A 26,337-nucleotide genomic window follows, 5' to 3' on the forward strand; every position below is an offset into this window, starting at 1 on the left:
GGCCTGGGGGCTTGGCTATCGCTCTGCTTTTGCACCAGAGTCACTCTGTTGGCTTTGCTGTGGAGGCTGGAGGCTGACAACAGTGAAAATGTGAGATGAGACGATTCAGGCATTTCGATTCAGCCTGGGATTCCCAAAAGCTGGCCTCAAAATGTTATTTGCTGTCTTTGACTTGTTCACACCAGCAGCAATGGGGTGCTATCTCAAACCTGCATGACTTGTCCCTCTGAAGTCTGTGTGATGTCCTGTGTAAAAAAAAGTGCCCACACATAAAGGATCTGGTGATTAGAGTCTATATATGCAGTGAACCTTAGTGGATTTTCTACTTGCATGGGCTGGAGAACAATGTATATGTATATTTTACTGTGTACAGATGCAGCTTTCAATTAGGAGTGTTTTCCTTAATGGTTATTTTGCCATATTTTCAGGAGATGTATGAAGCACCTGTGATCTCATCAGGTCCAAAGCTCCTTAGGGTATGAAGGGTTTTACCTCCCCCCCAAAAAAATCCCACATCACAATTCCATGTCATACGGCACAGTTGCAGCTCCACATGCTTTCAGATGGGCCTGTGTCTTCTGCTCCTAGCCAAATTTCTCTGCTTCAGCAAGTTTGGGCTGATTCATGATTAGATCAGTTTGTGGATGGCACATTCTCAAAGGAAAACCCAGGATCTGGAGGAAATGGTTTGAGCTGCTTTTTGCACTCAGCTTGTAGCTGTGACTGGAGCTGATGCTCTTTGCATCCTGCCCTAGAGGGCTATTTCTAGCAGCAGGAATACATTTATGAAAAGCTGTTAGAGCGTGGTCCAAAGGGATGGGCAAAGCAAGGCTGGATATATCTCCTGGGGATGGCTTGCACAGCAGGAGCTGGGAGCTGGGTACATCGCCCCCAGAAAGGTCAAACAGGATTTACCATAGATGCCTTATTGACATTGCTGTCTTAGAAAATATTTTTGAACATGTCTATATGATTGACAGATATAGTTAGGTCACAAAGGCTGAGGACTTAGAAAAATTTATATTACCTTAATTAATTTGTTTTCTGTTTGCTTTTTTTTTTTTACAATTTCAAATGCATTAATCCTTACTGTATTGGGTGGATTGAAATGAAAGGTATACTGGGTTAATTTAAATGAAAGATGCTGTAGAAATACTCTTTGTTTCCCAGTAATGATATTTGCAAGCTGTGCTGACAATATTCCATACTTCTGACAAAACACAGACAGTTATAAAAAGCCGTTTCTCCAGAGTCCTCTGTGGTTAAGTGCCTGAATGCTGGAGTAGAAGCTGACAATAGCATGTGGCTGGGATACAACTTAGCATATCATCTAATGTACTCCTAATTCATGCTTTAAATTCACAGTGCACACTGAAGAGTGTGCACTCAGCTTTTTACACTGGTGTGCCCAATGTTAGACAAGTCTACTTACTCTCTTTATGGCATGCTTTTTCAGACCAGTTTGCTCAGATTTTTTGGTGTTTTGTTCTTCCTTTTTTCCTTTTATAGCCTCTCCATTTGGTTTTCCCATGTGTGGGGAAAACATTGACTTTCAGCGCGAGAAGCCGCTCTGCGGGGAACGGTGTGGAACGTGCCATAATGGTGCAGGCGAAATATCTGCGAATCTCTGACGGTGCAGTTCTGCTTCGCGGGCCCTGGGTGCATTTCCCACGTGTGCTAAGGAGAAATGAATATGACATAAGGACTTTCCAGGAGCCTTGATGTATGAGAAACAGAATGAATTTGCTAGAGGAGACTGTAAAAGAATCAGAGCACTACATTGTGCTAAAACAACTTCCCTAATGGAACTGTGTTGCCCATATTTGCTCCCTTTCCTGTTGAATTGCAGTTTCTATTTTCCATTGCTGTCATGCAGCGCTGAAAATAAATCTCATGGCGAACAGAGATGGCTCATCTTACAACTTGTAGAAAGGTTAATTAAATGTGTGTGGTGCTTGCACTTGTTCACAGCAGCCTGAACCCGGGGATGACAGATTGCTGGGGGTGTGTGAGCAACTTCCTCCCTCAGCCTCAGACAGCCCACATCTCGCAGAGCCATGCAGGGCACTGTGTTTGGAGAATGTGTCCACTTGCCAACAGCCCCACTTCTACAGGTAAAGTTATTCACATACACAGGGGCTTTCTGCAAAAAGGAGTTCAGCACCTGTGTGTTTCAGACAACATTTTTGTGGCATTTTCCCAACCATTCAGAAGGCTCATTGGTCTGCTTACAAGTGCCTCTTTTTCTTTTGGACTTGTCACAAAGACCTTTTGCTTGCAATGATCCTGCTGTTGTGCAATGGTAATGATGTGGATAAGCACTCGAGTGGAGGCTGATGCACACTTTGAGCAAAATCTCTCTTCTTGGTTTTGCCCACATAGCAAGGCACAGCTCTGTGTTCAGAACCACTGGTAACATCAACACCCAGACATTCCCAGGGACTGACAATGCTAAGGATGACCTAATGTTCAATGCACTTCACAGGGACTGCTGAGACTCAGTTCAGCTGATGGCTCTGTAGAAAATCCAGTAATTTCTTAGCTAAAAAGTACAGTCATAACATTTAACTATGAGAATAGAAAATACAGGAGCATAAAATGTCATTGCTGCTGCTTAGGATTGTAGTCCAGTGCCTGAAGTGCCTTGCTGAGCCTCCTGCATTTGTGGCTTCCTTGCCCCTTCATTTTTGCTCTGCTTAGCCCTGAAAAGCAGAATGTGGGAATGTATTGGGATCATTAAGGAGATTTAGGAGTAAAATCCTAGTCAAGTCTGTGAGAAAAACTCTGTGAAGTGGCACCAGCCAAAGACCCCATTCCCACATATACATGTGAGCAACCTCACCCACAGGAATAATCACCCTGGAACCTGCTAGGATCGAGGACAGATTGCTGTGTCAGCATCATCATCAGTATGAAACTTGGTGCATGGCTTTTCTCAGTCTATCTCTCACAGCGAGCTGAAATGCTGTCGCGGGGTCTTTGATCAGGATACACTTCAGTGGGATTTGAATGTTGCATGGACCTTGTCCTGGAGAGAGAGGAATTTTACCCTTCCATAAATATGCTGTGCCATAGCAGGTCCTGCTTTTTGGGGCTGGCTGGAGCTTGGGAAAAACTATCCATCCACATCATTTCTAATGTGGGGATGTGGGGTTTGCTCATGCCTGGCTTGCTGGTGCCTGTGGGCTGTTCTGCTCATACACCCTCCAATAATTTCCAGAGAGGCAGCAAATCAAAAAGCATTGCATGCATTTCCTGAGCCCCCACCCAGGGCTGTTGCCTTCACTGGTCCAGCCTCAATGGGCAAGGAGAAATGGTGCCAGGAGTGAGGATGGCTGTAGGGCCTGTGAATACCTGCTGTGCATGATGAGGCTGAGACCACAGACTGTTTTAGCAGAGTTCATCATGTGATGATTTCCAGTCCCCTGTGATGTCACTGTGAGAGGCACCAAGTCACCGCTCTCCTGGGCACTGCTCTGGCCTGTGCAGCATGAGCTACTGTGCAGCTGGCATGAACTTTCCTTTCCCCTGGAAAAGAGTCTGAGCCATGTATCAAGGATGCTGACAGTCCAGGGCTGTAGATCTGCCAGCACACAGTCTGTATTTTCTGGAGTGGGGATACAGAGTGTGTTTACCTTGACTTAATGATGAGCACATTTAGAGGTTTCCATCACAGAAGACCAAGGAGACTGATAAAACCAAGGTCTGGTTCCTCCTGGACTGTAATACAAGTGTTTCCTTTAGCATTCTCTTTTACTGGCTCCATTCATGGTGGTCTCTGAGAAGCCTCAGAGGCCTCTGTACTCGTTGTGTTTGGAGCATGGTTTCTACACACAATTGCCTGCAGCTTGCAAAAACAGATTTGCCAAACCACACATAGTAAATCAAAACACAATTTCCAAGTGCTAGAACGAGCAAAAGCTATGTCTTATTACAGTGCACTCTTTCCAGGACAATTTCTCAGCCTTGCTATTTCAGGAATATATAATGAGAGGCATGAAAACAGGTGGGTAGTAGAGGAACAAGATGGCATAGATAGGCTTCTTGTTGCCTTTGCCTGGTTACTCTCAAGAGCAATAATTTCATAACTGTCAGAGTTCCAGTCTTTGGGAGCCGCTTCATATTCCCATGTTCTAAGAACTCCCACAAGCAGCAAAGCAAGTTCAGTTACAATTCTCCATCATCCTTCAGAAATAAACTTCCTTCAGAAACAGCTGTCTTCTTTCTAGATACAAACAATCCTCCAAAAATGTCAAAGATAAGGCCGTACATAATTTTAGCAAAATAATAATAATACTGTTTTTCTACCTCCCAGATATCCATAGGTTCTTTTTTTATATAATAACAAAGCTTCTCATATTCTGCAAATTGGTTTGGCACCATCCTGCTGTTTTTAACATCAGATTGCATTGTGTCTATGTCAGAACATACTCACTGAAAAGATCTGAAAGCAAAAAAACTGCAGGTGTGATTAAAATAAGCACAAACCTAAAAGCTGGGCCTGTTTAATGAAGGTCCTAGCACAAGTGTCTGCTTCTTACTTCCAGTTCTCTTTTTCAACTGGCTTCTGAAACTAACTTTAGTTTCTGCTTCAATCAGAGATTTCAACAAGATGCTTCTTGGCAGCTTTTGCCTGTCACTGCCTGTAACCCTCTGTAGGGTTAATGTTTTCAACACTGGATCCACATGTATAACATCCTGCAGGATTAATTCTTAAAGCTTTATTGTATGGGGTCTTTCTGACAGTTCTACAGCCAGACTTTTTGCTTGCATCTCACAGTAGTCCCTTTCCAGGGATAAGGCTTTTAGAAATCCATGTGACATGTTCAGTTATGATCCACCAAGCACAGCTTTGGCAGGTGATTTGTAGAGGAATGCATGTGAACCTGAAGGTGCCCTGAACTACTTCTGAAAGTGCACCTACTTGGTTACCAACTTTCATTAAATAAATGTTAATGGGGTGAAATTGGCTCTCCTCTCCCCCTGTTGTTAGAGACAAGGTTTGTAATTCAGACCTGAACATTTGTTTCATGGGCGACCCACAGTCAAACCCACGTCACTGCCTGTCATGAGCATTCCTTCAGCTTGGATCCTTGGGAATCATCATCACTTGAATTTTGCAACTTGCATTTCCCAGTCCCAAATCCTGCTGCAATATCACCCTTCTTTCTTTTCGGAGGCCCACACACATATCAAAGTTAAGTACACATGCAGGGGAGGAATATTACTCCCTTATTTTCCACAGTGGTTTTCAGAGATTCTCACACTCCTGATGGGAATGAAGCATACTGAAGCGATATGCGGAATAAATAAATAGACTCCATAACCTGGGGTAGTTATGAAGTGGGTATGTATGTCAGCACCCTGAACAAGTGAGATAGCTCTCCAAAACTTGTGCACCGAGCTTCAGTTTGACCCACACCTTTATTCCCAAAGATGTTCCATATGCAATACATTGCACAACTTTTTCATGCATATTCAACCCCTGGCCCCGACTGTCTTCGCCTCTCATGCTAAATAAGTCCACGCCCTTCTGGGCACGCGTGGTTTGCTGTGGTGGTCGTACGGGGGTCTCTCGGTGATCCTGAGGCTGAAGATTGTGGTCTTCCTCATGACTGAACTTTTGAACTTTTCCTCTCTGCGCGTGCGCTTTTGGTCCTTTGGTGCTTATCTGAGTACGTCTGTCAGTCTTGATAGGCTTGGAGACAGAGGAGCTTCTTTATCTGGGTTCTTTGCCTCTTCTGGTATTGTTCTTTATGCAAGAAGCTTCAGAAATTTGCATTTTCCTATGCCCTTTGTACCAGGCAGAGGTTTCTTAAGTAAAAGGTTAAAATTCAATACATACCCCTACAAGCTAAATTATAAATGCTTAATTCATTTTGTTAACTTAACTCCAAAAATCTCTGTTTCAATACAACTAAGTCCCTTTAACTTTAGATTTTTAACTTATCCTTTAGCTAAAGTTTAATTAATTATTGTGTCATCCATGCTAATTACATGTCAAATACCTCATGACCATTATTTTTCTGCAATCCTTAAAACATTTAGTATTCTTGAAGATGACAAATCATAGAACAGAATAATGAAATGGCTTAGGTTGGAAGGGCCCTAGAAAATCATCTAGTTCTAACCCTTCTGCCAATGGCAGGGACACCTTCCACAAGACCAGGCTGCTCAATGCCCCATCCAACCTGACCTTGTACACTGCCAAGAATGGGGCATCCACAGCTTCCCTGAGCAACCTATGCCAGTGCCTCACCACCCTCACAGTAAAGAGTTTTTTCTGTGTATCTGACCTAAATTTCCACTCTTTTCAGTTTGAACTCATTACTCCTTATCTTATTATACTGTTCCTGATGAAATCTCCTGCTGCGGCTATGCTAATGTAGTTAGCACCTGCAAATGGCTCCATAAAAAGAGGCAAGTTCCCATTCACTGAAGTGAGAGACAGAAGGATGCTCCTGTACCTGCATCCTCCTACACAGCACACCTTCAGGCATATTCCTCTGCAGGGCTTTGGTGTGACTGATTGCAAATGGCAGAGGAGATGGGGGTTACCTTCTGCAGGTGGAGTGAATATTGGAGCATTTCCATCTGAAAGTGTCCTCCTTTGTTCAGAATTTGCAGCTAAGTCGGGGAAGGGGGAGAAGAAAAGTTTTTAATGATGTGACAAGCACTAAAGATAGTATGGGCTGTGATCTCTGCCTCAGACAAGAGTTAGCATGCAAATAAAGCAAGGAGACAGAAAGATTTAACAGCACAGCAGAGCTGTCAGGAACTGGTCCCTCAATCTGTCCCCCGCCTTTCCTAGCTGAGGGAAGCTGAGAGGGGATTTCCAGATCCCTTCAAATAGCCCTGCTGGGAAATCTCTGTCTCTCTCAGGCTTATTGTGATTTCTTTCCCTTTCTCTCTTGACGCCTTTTCCCCATCACAGGAGTTTCCAACATCTTCCATTTAAAATAATGAACAATAATGAGATCCCTGGTGAACTTCTTAGAATGACTGCAATTTCTGTCTTTTCCAAGGGAAATTCTGCCTTGGGCTGGGTGATCTGCCCCCCGGCACCACCCCCCCCCCCCCCCCCCCCCCCCGGGATGATGAAATCCTCCTTGTATCTTTGAAACCATTGACCAAGGAAGACATGAATCTAAATTCCTTTAATAGCCTGTGAGCTGGGCATACTGCACGGAGGGGGGGGGGGGTGTAATGCAAGCCAGGAAATACTCCCTCTGCCCCAAAAAACTATATCTTTCTTTGTTTTTATTATTTTCAAAAAGCCAAAAAGCCACGATTTCCAGAACTGGACACGAGGACACCCAGTTTTAAAGAACACCCTTTTCAAAGGACATAAGAACACCCAGTTTTGTCAGAATAGACTGAAACAATAAAGTCAGGAGGGTCAGCCTCTCCACTTTTCCCCTTCACCCTCCAAAAAGAAAGACAAGGCAGGAGGCTGGGGAAGAGCTCCACATTTGGGGTTTATGGAGCTCTCACATCCCAGACAAAACCAGTGCAGACACCTGACCGGGAACGTCCTCACCAGCATGGGATGCTCAAGCCCTAGCCCCACAGGGTTTCTAATCGTGCACTGCTCCCCCTGAGGTCCTGGTACTACTGCTGCCCCAAGGGCAACATGTGGGTCAGAAGGGGAGGAGGAGAAATGGGGGTATTGGTTGTGCACTCCTTTTTCAGATTTTTCTTTCGGGTGTCAGAGGGTCAGTTTTCCTCTGCCTGCTCCAGGTCTAATCCAGAATTATGTAGTGGCTACCGACATGGTCCATGCACCCCAAAGTTCCAGGGCAGCTCCCACAGTCCTTGGCCCCTGTGGCAGGCTTCCTCTCCATGGCCAATTGCTAGCATCTGTCAGGACAACCATTTTAGCCACATGCAAAATCCAGGGTGGAGATCTTTAGGCTTTCCATAAGAAACCATTTTCTTTCAGGATGGGATTATACACTTCCTCGAGCTATGAGAAAGAACAGGCAGATCTCACAGGGCCAGGCAGCCCTACAGCCACCAGGGCAAGGGGAAACTACCCTCTTATTTATTACATGGGGTGGGAGTCTGTTTCCACTCCCTCCTCACATTCACCCACGAGATTCCCAGGCAGCAGAAGCAGGAGGTTTGCCCACTTCCGCCAATGCTCTGCAAACCTCTGCCCCCAGATATTAAACCAGAAAGTCCCAGTATGACATCTGCTTTTTGCAGCAGTGCTACAGAGCTGGTATCTACAGGCAGTGACAAAACTTTCCCTGCTGGGTTGTTCCGTAGCCCTTCACTGGTGCCTCCTGAGGCCTTTAATCACGGAAACACAGAGTTATTGCTGCCTCTGGAGGCAGGGGCAAGCAGGCACAGAGGGATGGGCAGCTGCCTACTGTTAAAAATAGGTTAGAAACAGTTGTAAAATAGTTGATACTTGTTGAGCATGTACTGTAGTTTGGTTATGGTAAACGGGGTTTAAAGGGGTAGTTGTCAGAAATACCGTACTCTATAATACACCTAGGTAAAGTGCACCACTCCCAAGCAAAACGAGCCAGCCTGGACAGAACTGTAATGGGCCAATCAAGCGCCTTAAACCTTCATGCAAACGCAGGATCCAAAAAGAAACTAATCCAAAGGGACAAAAAAACAGGATAAAAAGGGGACATCCGATCCAGTGAATCTGTGCTGCTCCACCTGGAACATCGCTGCTCAGAAGACCCAGCGCCGGCGCTGCAGCATCCTCGACAGGAACACTCCTGCTCAGCCCGTGGGACCCCTTGCTTTAAGCCTTTTTTTGTAGTATAATAAATGCTGAAATCACTTTTAGTACGGTGAGTGTGGTGCCGTTTTTAACACCTACAGTGAAGGCAGGAACAGGATTCCTTTGCCCTGGCCCTCAGTCTGGAGTGGGTTCCCTGTCCCTTCCCACTCACCTCCATCAAGCCATCACACTGGGACACCTCCTGTTACTTTCCCAGTTATTGTTTTCCTTGCTCCAAAGGTTTGCAGAGCTCCATGGACAGCAGAGTGTTGTGAAAGGGAAAGATACTTCACTTCACTGGAGTTCAGGACTTTAGCATTTCCATTTGTTCCAGGTAGGAAGGACAGGTAAAAAAAAAAAATCCATGAAAGATGTCAAAAAACATTTTCGTTTGACTGAAGCATTTTGTGACAATTTTTGCCTTTTTAGTTAATGACATTTTGCAGTAGAGTAAAAAGCAGTCACATTAAAAGGCTTTTCCTGAGAAATAAAAACATTTAACTCTGTGACAATATTGAAACCTTCCACTTCCCTGCTTTCAATCTTCCTCATTGCTCCCATTTTCCACAAAATACAGTTGACATGTCTGGCTCTCACTGCGTACTCAAAATCAAATAGTAAGATTTAAAGGCTCATGTGATGTGATGGACTGGATAGCTCATCTGGGTTAAAAAAAAAAAATCTGCTCATCCTGACTCCTTCTGTCTCCTAAAGACTTCCCACCTTTTTGGTTGCTAGTGCGTCCTAACTGCCTCTGTATTTGTGTCTGTATCCATGTATGTACTCATATCCATAACTCTGCACTCCATATGCCCATTGCTTTCTGAACTGCATCATGTCACAAACACTCCCAAGTGACCCATTCTGGCAGAGCAGCACTGGGCTGTACCCTCAGCTTTCCCTGGTTCTTCTCAGAACAGACGACATCTCCTCCACCCCCTGCACCTCAACTATGAGATGAACCTGCGCAATACCTATGCAAGAGTCTGCCACGAGCAGAAATACAGCTGAACTCCAAGGCAGGCAAGAATTGGGTCTGGACTTTATGGCTTGTCAGTTAGTCCTTAGCTTCTCATCAGAAAGCAAAAAATACTGCTAATTAGAGCAAGTTAGCATATTTTGAGATTTCAGCCTGGACTTTATGTAACTGTAAATGCAGAATTCAAAACCACAAATCAAGTATGAGGAGTTGGGTTTGGATGCTAGGCTACTGCTGCTGGGTTTAAAGGGTCACTTCTCTTCCTGCTGCCCAATATATGTGATCTACAAAACAGTGGGTTAGAAGTGATTTCTTTGATCATCAGTAGATTACCTCTGGGATGGGTGTGCCCCCACCTGAAGAGCCCAGAACTGTGATGCTCTCTGAGTTACACCATACTGTGCTTTCCATCGTGCCTCCTGGTTGGTTTCTGCTGAAAAGCCAACATGTGCCAGGAGCAGCAGTGCAGCCTGCCAGCAGCCTGGCTCAGTCAGTGCCCCCAGGCACCGTGCTGGATGCAATTCCAGCAGCAGAAGCTGAGAAGCCTGGATTGCAGCTGCTCCATTGTCCAGTGCAGGTGCTGTGGCCCGACAATGAGCTGCTCTGTGGTAAGGCTGCTTTTCCTCAGGCCTAACCAGGAGGCTCCACATCAGGACATAAAATACCTGAACTAATGCTAAACAGAAGATAAGTTTGTAAAAAATAAGTGGAGAATTATCTAATTTATCTATGGCTGATAACGAATCTACATATGTGATTCTCTCCTCCCATAAGCAGGTTGTGCCACCGGATAAAAGGGATGTGGGTAACATGTTGGTGCCAGGCACATCATTAAGGAACTTTTAAAATGAAAAATGGTCAGATCAGACTTTGAAAGGTAAATCTCTTCCTCCTGCTCTTCGTAGGATTTATGATGTTAGCAGCCATTGGCTCCTTTGTAAAATTCACTATAAAATTTTGTTGTGTAGAAACCCTGAAGGCTGTCTGTGCACAGTTTGTACCAGGCCTCCTGCACTCCGAAGTGTTGTGGACTTGTCAGTAATTTTTACAGGACTTCTTTGCAAAGAGCTGTGGGACGTCTGGTCCAGGAAGATGTTCTGGGCTATCCTAAGCACAGAAATATTGCAAGGCTTCAAAAACTGTGGGAAAGAGAGTCTTGCTAGGCTTTAATCTTCCCTCAACATGTGGCTGACATGTTCACCATTGCACAGGACTTTCCTTCTGAAAGGATTACTTTATCAGAGAGCTCTTTTCCTCATTAAATTAAAAAATCAAACCAAACTAACCAAGACCATAGTTTATTTTATTTCATGCTATGGGTTTATTTTAAATGTATTAGATTTCCTTCTTTAAAAAAATAAAATAACTGATAACAAGTGCATATGGATCTTTTCAGTTTAATGCTTTGTTTACACTGAACACTAGTTTGCTGCAAAGAGTGTGTTTTAAATTACTCTGCTTTTTTTGTTTTTTAAACCAAATATTAACCTCTCTGTGCATGTGTGAGAAAGAGAAGGAGGAAGGGAGATGAGAGCGAGCTGGATGATGAAGACCATGTTGTGTGCTGCGTTACTGGGGGACGCCTCCTCCTCTCCTGCTCTTGTGTCATTCCCACTGCTCCTCTCCACCACCCTCAACATATGAATCTGAATGTGTAGCAATGTAATATAAGGTTTGTGACACAAAACACAAAGGGAGACAACAAAGAACCTCCTTTTTTTGTCCAGCCCAGAGGGGCTAGTGGGGTATAAGTGGCCCTCAAGTGCCATTGCCCAGCTGTGCAAGAGCACTGCTTCAAGGCCCCATCTCTGCTGGTGACCTGAAGGATGGTGGTGTCACCAGGCAGAGGGAGGCATGTGGGCTGCAGCACGTACAGCTAGGGAAGCTCCTTGTGGTCCCTTGCTCTAGTCCAGGAATATGGCAGCTGTGCTAAGGGCCTTTCTGCCTGTGGGGGAGCTCAATACAAAAGACCACCAGGACAAATTAAAACCACCTCTGCAGCCCCATGCCCTCAGGCTAGCATTGCCATGAGTGCCATTGTCCCTTGTCCAGCAGAGCCCCATGGCTTATGTCCCCACCAGCCACATGGTGCCAGGGCTTGGATCAGCAGTGAGAGGAACAAATGTCTTTGCAGTGATGAAGCATCATGCATGTGGACATGGTGCTCCCCATAGGCTACTATTTGTCACCAATTTGCCTCTCCTGCTGTGCATGTGTTCACATCTGCAAAGGGAACAGGTAAAATGGTGTTTTCACCCTCAGGGCAGCAGGAGGGTAAAGAGAGACAGTGCAAATGTCACTCCAGGAAGAGTTTACAAGAATTCCCAGACCCTGTTGAACTGAGTCTCCATCAGGAGGCAAATCCAAATTTCTCCTACAGTTACAGAAGTGTACGTGCTTGGTTAGGACCTTTTTGGAGCCAAAGCCTGCCTGCAGCAGCCTGTCACTTTGAGGAAGAGCTATTCCTGGGCTTCCCTTAAGCTCATGACAGTAATACAAAGCCCTGAAATGGTTTTACAGATTGCATTCGAAGTTTTTTGGCTCAAGTTGATTCGACTTCAAAAGCAGGCAAATCCACAGAATTTTTAAATCTCCTCAGTCTGTTTCTAAGTACAGACCCGACATGTTACAGGGTGCTTCCTGTCTGCTGGACACATATCCCCACTATTAAGTGAGCACTAATATCACAAATTGAATCCCCTGGAATATCTCCAGACTGCCTAGAGAACATGACCCAGACATTAATTAAATCCTTTAAAACCAGAAACAAGGCTTCTTGCAAGCACAAATCATGTGGTTTTTAGTCCCTTCCAAAATGAATCTCAGCTCTAGCTTGAAGCTGGCCTCACACATCCTTCCCAGTCCACAGCCTACATTTCTCTGGTTGTCACTGCCTCACCACTTGGCTGTAAATTCATCCTTATAAAAGTGTATGTTGTCCATCTGTGGAAACTCTCAGAAGCTAAATGACTTCTGAAGGGGAGGACAGGAGCAGAGCCTGCATGTATAGGTCTGGGCAGATCTTGACATGAAATAGCCTCTTTTTTTTTCCCTGATGCTGCACATAGACCCTGTATTAGTCCCTTTCTTCTTCTGTTTGTCATGTTTGTGTCAATCTAATTTAGCATCACTACATTCTCTATTACTGTCACAACACCCAGTCCCAACTACAGCTCCATTGTGCCAAGCACAACCTTGGAAGGTTGTCTCTGCCCCAGGGAGCCTCGTTATTCAAATGTGAGACAAGACACAGCAGAGGCCCTGGCCAGGTGGACATGAGCAAACACTGGCTTGTGTTCTCTGCATGCCAGACATAACATTTTCTATCCCATGGTCTGGTAGTGATGCTCTGTTTAAACTTTCCACAGTAGTGGGCGAAAATACACTCCATTTCTAATTTTTGCAACAGAAAACACAGGGCAGTGTGCTAGAAGGGACAGACAGAGCACAGTATTTTGTGTTCTCTTTTTCCACCAAGTTTGTAAGGCCAATGCTGAGGTGCCCTCATCCACTGTCCCAGCACTGCTACTGAGACAGTGCCTGTGTGCTTTCTGATGCTCATGTCCTGCAAAGGGGGCAGAGGCAAGAGAAGAAATAAAGGCTCTGAAGAGGAAGGAAACTGAGTTATGTCTTTGCTGGGGCACTGAGCAGAGCTATGGGAAACAATGGGTCTGCAGGTCCCTGTATTTGGCATCAGTGTGTGGTTTAGTTTCCTCTATAGGGTGAGCAGGTTTCCTCTGGTGAGTGGAGGGCCAGGGTTTTCAATGCTCTCCCTGTGGAATGACCATGACCAGCAGGCAAGTGCTCCAAATGAAAAATAATCTCTCCAAGACTTCAGAGCAAGCCAAACCTTGCAATTCCTTAAAGTGTCCCCATACCACTTCATATTCCGACAGACCCTGTATCACAACAGGGCCATTAAGAACATGGTGATGTGCTGTGGCTGGCCAGGGACAAGTGTCCCCCTGCTCAGCCAGGGTGTTTCAGGGAAGCTTTGCTCCCTCCGTTGCTCAAGCAGAGAGTTTCAGGGAAGCTCCCCTCCCTCTACAGGGTGAAACCTCTGGAGTTCTCAGCATCCAGTGGCGTCTGGGATGCTGCCTCTGGCCAGTTTTTTGGCAACATGGGTGCTTTTTTGAACACTTAGCCACTATTTTTGGACCTGTGATGGGAAGCGATGAAATTTTTTTCTAATAATTTCTTGTGGAGGCAAGTCATAAGGGAAGGTATTTGTAGCGGTCCAGGGGGTAATTGCAGTTGTCTGCCTCACAGTCTCTTTCATCCTTTCCATTCCATTCTTCCTAGCACAGTTATCTGATGTCTATTAGTGCTCAGTTTATCAGCCTTTCACCTGGGGAAAGGCTTTTTTCACTGGCAGGACTTTTTTCCATTGCTTCATAGTTAATTTTCATAACCTGGAAGAAAAATGGCAGCTTTTAAAACTCCACTGTCCTGTCAAAATGGCTGGCCAGTGAGTTGAAAAGCTATTGGCAGTAGATAGTGGCAGATGAACTCACAAAGCCTGATCCTATAGACCTTGTTTACTTAGGGAAACAGGCTAAAACTGGTTGTAGCCTGGAGATCATAGTATTTCTACTCAGGACAAGCCTTTCACCTAACACTCAAAGTAACATTTCCTACTCCATCTGTAGCAATTAGGAGGCAAGATGTGTTCAAGCAGTTTTCAGGGCAGTTTCAAAGCTGCTGAAGTGGACCCCACACCAATAAACACATCTCTCACCACCCTGCAGCCTGCCATGCAAGCCATGACAGACCCTTGCAGGGCTCTGCTGGGTGGATCTGACTAGAAGGGCAGGCACATTTTCTGGGGAGATGGAAAAAGAAATGGGCTGGGTGATCTGGAAGAGGGGAGGCTTCCTTTATTAGGGAGAGTGGCTACAGGTGCAGAGGTGACATGTGCTTTTGACTTAAGAGCCAGTGTACATTATTATTTATTATTAAATGTCCATCTGTCAAATTAAAATGCTTTCTTTTGAAGTTGCACATCACAGAAGAATAAGAGTGAAGCCACAGACATCTCTGTACAATATTTTTTTGTCCATCATTCTCTGAAGCCTATTGAAGCAGAAAACACATTTGCATTACAAAGGATGCAGTGTCTTTGTGTCTCAGTGCAGAGTCTCAAACCTGAGCAACCTTCCTTTCTAATGATGGTCAAGTAAAAAAAACTGTTCCAAACTAATCTGTGGTGTGACTCCTGTTAGTTCAAAGGAGTTACAGGAAGAATAAAGGTTCCCCACTAATCTCTTTTTCCAGGCAGTGCTCTTCCCTTTCAATGCAGCCTGTTGCACCAAGCCAGCTACAGAGGAGACATCAGCAAATAGTCCCCAAGGACGTGGTTCTTCTTGTTCCCCTCATGGTGCACATCGGGCTTGACAAGATTCATCTGAATTAACACAGTGTAAAATCTGTGGTGAAAGAAGGGCAAAACCATGGAGCTTCTACTCATCAAGTCCACCTCCAGTATAGTGATTTGGAGGCTCGAGCATGTTCATCTGCTGTCCCAATATTCAAAAACCAAAGAAACAGCACAGCTGTTTCTAAAGAAAAACTTTTCAAGGGATCAGTTGTTTTCCAAACCTTTATGTGACCCCTCCAAAGGCCTGGATTTGTAACATGGGTTTGTTTTTCTTGCCTTCACACTCATTCTCTAAGGCCATGTAGCAAGGGCCGTGCCCCGCTTGCTCTTTTTCTGCTGATGGGATCTTGCCTCTTTCCCATTAAGAAGTCTCTTTCGTCCCTGGCTCCTGCAGCACAGACCTTGGTGAAAAGTCCTCCCTGCAAGGGGAGGACAAAGATAAAAGGGTCTGCATGCCACCAAGGGAGTGAGCAATTTAAGTGCTCCTTGCCAGAAAAGAGCTGTTGCAGATGGCTGCTGACTGTGGACCCGGTTTCTGACAGCAGCAGCTGACACACAGTGTTCCCATTCAGCTGCTGACAGGTTCTCAGTGCTCACAGGACCCTTGGCTTAATTCAGTATGTAATGGATAAATCACATAAAGGCTTTGCTCCCTGCACTCACCCCAGTTGGGAAGCACAGCACTGGGGGAGCCTCAGCAGCCTTTACCTTGTTTTCAACCCCAGGATTTGAAGGAGAGTATTTCACTGGCCATAGTTTGTGACTGTCTTTCTGTGAAGCAGAGTCTCTTTCCCACTGGTTTTATCAGGTTTCCTTGTTCTCACTTGCATCCTGTGCACATTGCTGGGTGGCTCCTGATGCCTGCAGCTCCTGCTTTTGTGCAATGCAGACCCCTCCCTTGCTGTGGTGTCAGTGCTGCTGATCCTCAGTGGTACCTGAGCATCACTGCCAGCACTGTACAGCATGGTGGGCAGCAGGAATAGTCTCTCTCTGCCACTTCACCCCACAAAGTGCTGGAGGCTGGGGACCTAATTTGGATTTAATTAGCTGTCATTTCTTTTTGGGAGATAAGGGGTGGAAAGGCAGGTCAGACAATGAAAGTGAGGTATTATGGTTTAGGCAGGCATCGAACGTGACTCACAGTGAGAGGATAGTTTTGAGGCAGACAGAATAGAAAACATCACAGTGATTGCTACATGATGCTTCTTGCTTTTTCGAAAATTTTCTAAGCCAATTCCATCAGGAATTCACTAAGAAAATCCCATTGTATTTCTGTTCCTACATTGCACTTTGACCTCAGCAAGGAAAATCATAACCACACTGTACACTGCAGGCAAAGCACTGGCAGGCTGGGTACAGAAGGGACATGTATGAGCTCCAGCTTAAGCTGTATGACCTTGTGAGTATTGGCCAAGCCAGCACGTTCTGCCCCTCAAACAGGGCTTGTGTAGTGCATGTGATGCTGTGTGAGCTTGGTGCAAGTAAGTGACATCCCTGTGCTCTCTGTCTCCCCCGGGAAAGAAGCTTTTGCAGCATGGGATTCAACCTGCAGCTGATGAAGCTGCTCAAAGCAGTGCCAATGAGACCAGGTTGTCTAGGGTAGTGTCCAGTCTAATTTCAAATATTTCTGAAAATGAAGATTGCTCATCCACCCTGGAAGCCCACTTCTGTGCTTAGCCACAAGCATAGGGAAGTTGTTTATCCTAATATTCAGTGACTCACAGAATAATTCAGATCATGATGACTAACATTATCTTATAACAGGGGGACATCTTTTCTTTCCTTGATGTGCACGACCTTGTACTTGTGGAAATTTTGGCTTAACAGTTGTGAGAGCATAAGGGGGAAAGTGGGGCTCCCAGTATGTGATAAAAGGCTGTCAGTCAAAGATGGCTCCAAATAAAAACCACGCTCCAAAAGCTCTTAAAGTGCCTAGTAGCTCAAACTTGGCTGAAGAATTTTGAAATCTCATCAATGAGCAAGGTTTAGTTTATGGCTTTAGATAGAAATCAAATAAATGTGTAGAGTTCTGTCTAAAAAACATTTGGGATTAATGGCTTGTAGAATTTAAAAATAGCTGTATAATTTAAATTAATCTGGGAGCCCTTTGGTGGTCCTGCATCGTGAAAGCTGCCAGGAACAACTACAAGTAGCAGGACATATTAATGTATTTTTCATAGAGGATTTTGCGGAATCCAGTTCTGCCTATAAGGTCTCTTGCTACCAGTTAGTTGAGCAGGAGCAAATAGCCCCCTAAGGAAATGTATGTGCCCACTCATGGGGTTCGTCTCTGTTTGGATTTTGTTGCTCTGCTGCTGTCACCTCAAGTCCTGCCATTTGGTGGCTGTGGGGAGCCCGGGTAATTAGAAGGGGCATCTGAAACAGCTGTAGCTCAACCCCCTGCCTGGGGCAGCCCACAGCACCATCAGGAGAGATGTGCAACTCCCTGACCAGTGTTATCAGTGAGGGGTATGAGCTGTGGTGGTAAAGGGAGAGGGCTGCCTGCCTTGGAGAGGCAGAGGAGGAACAGGGCTGAGCCCTGTGATCAGGCCCAGTCCAGGACCCCAGCACCCTGTGGCACTGCAGCAGTGCCCAGTGAGGTGGGACTCAGTCAAGTGACTCCTGGCTGTGCGTGAGAGATGACAGCTCCACATCAGACACCCCAGCCCAGTGGGTCCTGGGTGAGAGCCTGGTTCAGGCTTTGCAACCACCATCTTCTCCTGTATGGCTGTGATTGTGATTTCGATTGATCCTCTCACCATTCAACCAGGAGCCAAAGAAGGAACTATGGCTGGTTCTCAGAGCCAAGGGCAAGCCCATACCAGAAACTGCTCTCCTTTTTTTGTAAGGTAAAGATTTCTGTACTCTCCTGCTCAGTGAAAAAGCCTGCAGGTCTGGAAATTAATTTCCTACAATCTCTGCCAATCATGCCAAACCCTCAGCATTTCAGCAGTTAAATCAGATCCTACCCCACCCTTCCCTGCCCAAGAAAGCATGAAGTCAGGAAGTGCTGCTGTAAGGCCCTCTCCACCAGCATATCCAGAGCAACTTCCCCAATGCTGCTGCAGGTCTTTTTTTTTCTGCTGAGCCTTATTACCTTGTCTTATTACCAAGACACTGCTTAGTGGCATAGGTTCCCCTGGCTCTCTGTGCAGCAGTGTTGCACAATTCATGTGTAAATGTCAAGTTTTAGCAGATCCCAGCCTTGGCTCTGGCCCTCATGCCACAAAAAAAAGCATGAGTAGGCTGCTGTGGGCTAGTAGGGAGGGAACAATAGCTGCTGCATATGGGATAGGTCGATGGGCTGCCATATGCTGGCTCCCTCAGCACTTTGCTGCTTAATCCCCACTTTCAATACCATTATCAGTGCTGGATGCTCACTGCCTCTGCAGAAAGGCAGTTTATACTCTGCCTTTTCATGTATTCTTGGTTCTAAGTCTAAGAGTGCTTCTGCTTTGTTGTACCCTTATTAAGATGGAGAACAGATTAACAGGGAAAAGTTAGCTTTCTGACAGCCCCATGAATGAGTCCACAGCCAGCCTGGGAAAAGCATGAAATTAATCTTTTAGCAAAAGGCTTCAGTCATGAAGTTCAGTTTGTGGCATTCACCCTGTGAAGCAGCGGGGCTGTTGGGCAGGAGTGCAGAAAGGGCTTTGTTCAAGCTTCCTTGCCTTGATTTATATCGTGAAGGGGTTCTTGCACCGTGTAATATTTCATCTGTGCACGAGGTTGTGGTACCGATGGAGCATGAAACTCCCCAGTGATCAAAAATGAGGTCTCCACTCAGCAGCTCCTCACTCTGCATCCTCCTTGGGATCTCATTCTGCATCCACGCCCAGCAGCACACCGTGTCTGACATCCCCCAGCTGGCAAAGTAGGAAGGGGGTGGTTGCATGGACCCTGATGGCTCCTCATGCTTCATTCAGTGTGACACCGGTGAACATATGTCTTTCTGATTATAAATGAGCAGTGAGGCAAACAGCTCTCCTTCGGACAGCAGGCTGTGCTTGCTGCAGGATTTCAGGACTCCTATGAAAAGGCACTGTCAGGGGCACGTTTGATCTCAGGGGGGCATCCTGATCCCAAACCACTCAGCATGGAGATGTCCTTAACAGGTTGGCCTGCCTGGCAACAGCTGCACAGGACAATGAACTTGCCATGGCAGCAGAGATGGAACATGGCTGGAGGAGGGCTGGGAGCCCACAGGTTAGCACTGTTCAGGTGGGAGGCCATACTGGACTCCAGCTGCTGTGGGCGTATTTGCTGCTCCAGCACAACATCTGCATTGGCAGGATTGGAGGGTTTCTTCAGCATCACAGATGGCACAGCAGAGCAATGGTAGGCCGCTGGATTTCCCCTGCTGATTGATCCCAGAATGTCCCTGCAGCCATCCCTGCTGCTCTTCCCACCACTGTCCCCTGCAGCAAGGCAAGGGAGGTTCCTCCTCCTGCCCCTCCTGACAACTCTCATTCCTTTCCACAGCGCAATGCTTCTCCTCAAGCTCTCCCAGGACCTCTCTGGCAACCCTTCCATCTTCTCCAGTGCAAGGTGCTACAGACCTGCATTGCTCTAGCTCTCCTCAGCTGCTTTCCTACAGACAGCTGTGCTGTGGATGTCTTGGGGATAGTGTTCTTGTCCCTGGTTTTGGATCCAGAGTTGAACAGAGATGGTGCTGCTTGTTCATCTTCTTGCCTGCTGTAAAGAATGGCAGACAGGGACAGGGATGTTATGCAATCAAACTACCCAAACCTTTAGCTCTGAAGACAATTTTGGGAATACAGCTGAGGTTACAGGTTCATATATCCCCACTAAAGATGCTATGTTGGTGGGCCTGAAAAATCCTTTGTCAGGTTAGATTGCTCCTCAAGGAGGTGTAACAAAAAGGCAGAAAAACTGGCAGCCCTTTTCTGGAAGCAAGGCTGCAAGCAAGAGGTCTGTGGTAGATTAATTGGCAGGTGAGAGCTGGGAATCTGATGAGCTGCTGCCTAAAATTACAGCCTCCCGCTCTGATGATGGGACAGCTGAACAACAGCCTGGGTGTCTTAAATTGTCAAATAGATTTTATACCAGAGAACAAGGCTCCACTAGAACCCTGGATGGATATTTCTTTCCAGACCAGAGCACACCACCCATGCAGCTACAGATCCTCCCAAACTTAACAGTGAGGGTGTGCAGCCAGATACTGCAGTTGTCGGAACCCAAGGCACTCAGATTTGACCAGGAAGAGAGAAAGATTTGAACTGTAGGTTTAAAATGGGGATTGAGCTTAAATTTGGCTTTAGTCCACCTCTAATCCTTAATAATCCTTAATATCTCCTTTTTCTCTCTTAACATATGAATGATTTCACTGGTTAATGGAGCAATGAACCCGGGAACAGGAAGTCCCAGTGTTACATATGTACATACCTAACATCATGCTGTGCTTGACAATAAAATTACATAAGCAAAGCTGAAATGGCTTGTGGTACATCAGATTCCCTGGGACGACTTGACTGGTCTGATTTTTCATTCTCTTTTGTTCCAAATTATGTTGGACTACAAAAGATTTAACCACAGAAAATCTCATTAAAGATCACTGTCATTCTGTTGGTTTGTTGTCTGTAACACTGCAGCTGTTGCCCGTGACTGTGAGCTGAAAATGTTCCCCATCACACAGGACTTGCACACTGCATTTGAGTTGTCAGGAAACAGTGCAACACCCACAAGGCCATCATTCCAGGAAGCACAGGGCTCCTGTCACTTACCTGTGGCTGTGGGACAGTCATGTTTCTAAAACACTTCCATTTGATGTCTTCATAATGACCAGCAGACCTCATATGGCCCTCAAGAGAGATACTCTTAGCTAGCTCTTTCCCAGCAGGACATTTTGTCTGCCACTGTGAACTAAGGCACAGGAAAGGCAGCTCCATAACCAAGCTCTAGAGGAAATGGGGATGCTCTAACACTGCTAGGATGAGTTCCTGCATTCCTGGGCAAAACTCCTCCAGGGACCTGGGGATTGTGCCAGGGTTCAAGTGAGCACAAGGCTTTTAGCCCAGGTTGCACTCTGTGCTGCAGAGTACAGCAGTGCTGCGAGGATTGTGGGGGAGGGAAATTTCTTCTTATTTGTCAGAATTTTCCATAACTTCTGAGGAACACATCTCATGTGCTTGGCTGAGGCCCAGGAAAAAAAAGAGTTTAATAAAATCCATTTTCTGCATTTTTTTTTTTCATTCAAAATAAGCACCTGTGTGCTCCAGTGATGAGGTCTGGCAGAGATGCCATGGGGAGAGGAAGATTACCACTTGTCAGCAAAGGACCTATTACTGTTTAAGTGCCAAGTGGTGGGGGTGGAAGCATGTTGCTGTATGAGCCTTCCTATCAGTTTCTTAAGCTTGAATGATAAAAATCTCAGGTCTACTGAGGAATCAATACAGAGATTTTCTTAGCACTCAGGACAATGTCATATATATTCTCATGCTTATCTTCTGTGAATGAAAACTGTCATTAAAGGACTTTGGAATGTGGCTATAGTCTGCAGCAGTCACAGCACTGGCCTTTTAAATATTTACTTGAAACCTTACATGCTTGTTATTCTGATTCTTATTATATACTAAAATAAAAAATTACCCAGGTGGGTATGTGATTGAAAAGTCACTGTGAAGTGATGTAAGAGAAGACTGAAATGCTTATTGTATTCTCTCAGGTGGAAAAGACAAGCTCAGAGATGTTGAGTGACTGATTAGGACTAGTCTGTCCCCTGTAAGCTTAATGCATCTGGCACAGTCACTGGCAAAACTCATCTGGTGGGTGTTTGCCCATTGGCTAGAGAAGTATTTTGACTGAATTTGTTAAATTTTAGCCTCAAATAATGTGAGACAAAAGGAAAAAGGATGCTTTCAGACATGAAAATTACATCTGTACTAAAATAGCCAGAGGTTTTTGTTTCATAATCAGAAATCTTATTTTATTAGTAAATGAAGACTGTCAATTATCTCCCTCTTTTTCTAGCTCCCAGATAAATACTTCTATTAATATATCTTCTTCTTATTTTCCTAATTGTTTGTTTTATTAATTTTTATTGCTTTCCTTTCTTTTTTCCTTTTCAGTTTATTAAATTTACAAATAAACTTAATATAAAGAAGACTTACATGATGCTATTGTTAGCACCATTAGGAAAAACCTCCAAACCATATGAAAGGTGTGTGCTGCAAGCAATCAGAATGATCATTCTTCAACAAAAACTGTCTTCCTCTTTTGTGTTTGTAGAACACACCTGGCTGTGTACATTCACAGGTCAGACTATGGCTTTACTTGGTTCTGCTACCAGGATTGGTGAGGCTGGAGCCAGGTTCCTGCTCTTTCTCTTGCCTAGAGAAGAGAGTTTGTTGTTATGGGGCCAGCCTGGAAGAGCAGGACTCTGAAGCCTGCAAAACTAGCAGAGTGCCTTTGTAACAGATTAAGGAGAGCTTGTATTTTTCTTGACAACTTTCAAGGAAAGATTCTTCTTTGTTGTTTTGATTTGAATCAGAAACTGCAAGTGACAAGTAAGAAAGTCACTACTGATATGACCCACTTTCAAAGGGAAATTTCCATCAGAAGCCCTGGAAATGAAGACAAGTAAGTCTCACAGAGCATTACAGACCTGAGAGCATGGGTAAAATGATGACAAATTCAGTTAATATTATTCTTCATCTTTTAGTCTGCTATGACAGAAAATACCTTCATGAGCTGAATGAAATGTCTCCAAATAAAAGTGGAATAAAAGTAAATGGAAATATCCCCTATTCATGAAGAATTTCACAGAAACCATTACCTTAAAAAAAAAAAAAAAAAAAGAAGAAGAAAGTTTTACTACCTATAACATTACTTCAGATGTTTGTTAGGGTTTTATTTTTTTTCAAATAGGAAATAGTACTAATCAAAGGACAACCAGAAAGCAGTATTGAACCAGTGTATTTTAAATTAAATGATAGGTGAATCTTCATTCATTTTGCAGGTGGAACAAAGAATCAACTCCCCAGTTACATTTCTGAGTGACTGGAGAGACAAAATCAACCATCAGTAATAATGTCCAGGTTTAGGCACTTTACTTCATGCCTTATTTGCACAAGACGGCTGCAGCCACATTACTCCATGCTGTTCTGTTAGCTGGGAAATCAGGAGGCATTATTTGCAGGTTTTCTCATGCTCCAGGCTGGAGGGTGGCTTTGCATGCCCATGGCAGGGTGCCAGCTTGTTGTCAGTGAAGCCTATTAGATCATTATCCAGCATCATAGCATACCACAGAGCCATGCAGTGCTCCTAAAGTGATAAAATTCTGGTTCCCTGGTGAGTTTCAGAGAAATGTTTATAGTGGCACTTGTTAAAGTTAAATGTCTATTAATGGTCTTACTAAAATCCCTCTATTTTGTGGAAAGCACACAGCATTCAGTCATTTAAACTCTTTCTGAGAAGAAAGGTGGGTTGTGGGAAAAGCCTGAATATTTGTAGTTATTGATTTATTTATTTCAAAATAAAATGCTTTGTAGTTACATTTTTTCCCAGAAGAAGTGGGCACAGGAAAACCCACATGGATTAATTTTTAATATGTGTTTTACATTCTTTTAAAAGTCCAGGTTTGGGAAAGCATTTCCATGCTCTGTAAATGAATGGATTTATTTATACAAAATCGCAATGAATAAATGACTGGGAAAACAAGTCTTACTCAGATTTTGTTTGAGTGGAGGAGGGATTAAAAAAGGTGTTGCAACACCGTGCCAGAGCCCATTGCACAGGAGGGGTTAAATGCAGATAGAGCATTGTTTCTGTCTTACCACTCACATATTTACTATTATTGGTATCTTTTAATGTGCAAGTTACATTGAAACCAACTGCAGTTTGTCACTGAAACTGTTGGGCAAGAATGTCACTGTTCTTATTTGATTGATTCAAGATGGAGGCTGAACTCTTCTTCAGAGACCTATAAGAAGTTGCTGTAAGAAGCTATTGCAAGGCTGATAGAAATTTCTGCCTCATATCCCACCTTAAACTGATGCAGAGGTTCCCTGGTGTGCACAGACCTGCAGATCTGTACTGAAGCCCCAACATGGCAGAAGCTCACAGTCTGGCTGCAGTCTGGTATCCTTTGCCCAAGGTCCTGCCAATCCATCTCAATTTGCAAAGTGCCCTTGGACAGGATGGTGGTGCCAGGTCAGGCAGGCACCCCACCCAGATCCTTTCCCTGTCATTCCCAAGGGCTTTCTAACAGTAACATCAGGATCTTTTCCAGCTGCTGCCCCATCTCTATTTCTGTGTTACTAGATGGAAGCAGGGGAGAGAGGAGCCTTGCTCTGCAGAAACACCCAGTTGTCACAGGCTGCCTCTTCACCAAGGTGTCTCAGGTCTAGCTGGGTGTGTATTCAATTACCATCTGTTAAAGGTGGGGCAGTTATCCTCTGTTAATCGGGTAGTTTACTTTATCTCTTCCACAACCAATCCTCCCTCGGGAGAGAGATCTTCATTTAGTGGGACATTGAGTGTCACCGCTGTGATTGATAAAATTACATCATTCCATAGTGAGATGCTCCACCCAGAGGGAGGAGCCAAGCATTCTGTCCAGGATATAATCTGAGATTTGGAACACCAGAGTGAGCCTTTTCCCACTGGATTCCCAGAGGAAGACCAGGCCCATCTACACCACCGCTGGACCTTCAGAGGAAAGCGACACCCTTTTACAGGATCACTGCTTCAACAGAACTACATCTGTCACTCCAGGAGGACTGCAGCCACCATTCCATCAGCCTGCTACCAACACCCTGACCAATAGGGTGTCAGGTTGTATTCTGACTCTGTCAGTGTTTTTTTTTTTGTTGTTGTTGTTGTTTGTTTGTTTGTACTATTGCATTTGTATTTTAATTTTCCTAGTAAAGAACTGTTATTCCCATATCTTTGCCTGAGAACCTTTTAGTTTCAAGATCATAATAACTCAGAGAGAGGGGGTTTACATTTTTCCATTTCACAGGAGGCTTCTGCCTTCCTTAGCAGACACCTGTCTTTTCAAACCAAGACACAAGGTCACACACCTCAGTGGGGATTCCCTCCCAAAGAGCACATGCGTGCAGCAGCACAGGGTCTCTGCTGCCCCTTGTTTGCTGTTGCTGTGCTTGCCTGTGCTGTGCCTGCCTGTTTGAGGGCAGCTCAGTGGAATTTCTGCACTCACAAAGTGCTCTGGGTGCAGATCTAATCTGTGGCCAGCTCAGCCCTTTTGGACTCTTCCACCAGTCTGGAAGCACCAGCAGGACTGACTGAACACAGATGTGGCCTCTCTTTAGTGCCTGTGTGATGGCTCAGTTTTACTTTGGTGGCCACTGGGCTTCTGCTCAAGCCTAAATCTTCCTTGGTTCTCCCCAGGCAGGTGCAGCCCTTGCTGGATCCTGCAAGAGAGCTGACTTCCACTGGAGTCAGCCAGCATTGGACCTGGCCCCTAGGAAGGATCCTTGCTGCTCCAGCCCACCTTCAAGGTCATGCTATTACTGCTGAGTCATGAACACTTGCAAACCCAGGCTGCTGGCAGAGAGAAAAGCAGAACATAAGTCTGAGCAGTGTGAGCTGTGAGACAGCAGCTTCAGCTATACAAATAACCATTTGCAAAATGAGCCCCTGAAGCTCAGAAGAAACAGAGACCAAACAGATTATTATTATTATTATTATTATTATTATTATTATTATTATTATTATTATTATTATTATTATCCTTATTACCTCACCCTCTGTCTGCAAGGACTGCCATGTTTTATTCATGGAAAACACAGATGATTATGTTTCTGGTCTTCTCCCTGTGCGTACCTCTTCACCTGCTTTTCTGAGCAGTTCTCTCTTGCGAGGATCTGGCATGCTGGCCTGGTTTGCCAGTGTGGGAGCTGCTTCCCTTCTTCCCTCTTGCAGATTTTTCAGCCAGCTTCTCTGCATTGCTGTGTCCCATCCTGTGAGGAAAGCAGCCAGGCAATTTGGGATTGCCAAATAGGGGGTGTCTTTTATTGTCACGACCTGCTGAGAGGGAGCGTCAGGCCTCAGAGGTGGGGGTGGCAATGGGCTTTTGTCCTGGGCATCAGATCTGGATTTGCCCATCACAAGCCCAAATCTGGAGAAACTCTACTGCTATCTGAAAGGCCCTGCAGGAATAATGCTCCAGGCAAGCTGGTGGCCCTTCAGAACCAACCAAATATCTTGCACCAAATGCTGGACCAGACATTAAACCCAACAAAGACATCATTTACC

The sequence above is a fragment of the Vidua chalybeata genome, chromosome 3 (genome assembly GCF_026979565.1).
Source record: "Vidua chalybeata isolate OUT-0048 chromosome 3, bVidCha1 merged haplotype, whole genome shotgun sequence".
Taxonomy (NCBI): Eukaryota; Metazoa; Chordata; class Aves; order Passeriformes; family Viduidae; genus Vidua; species Vidua chalybeata.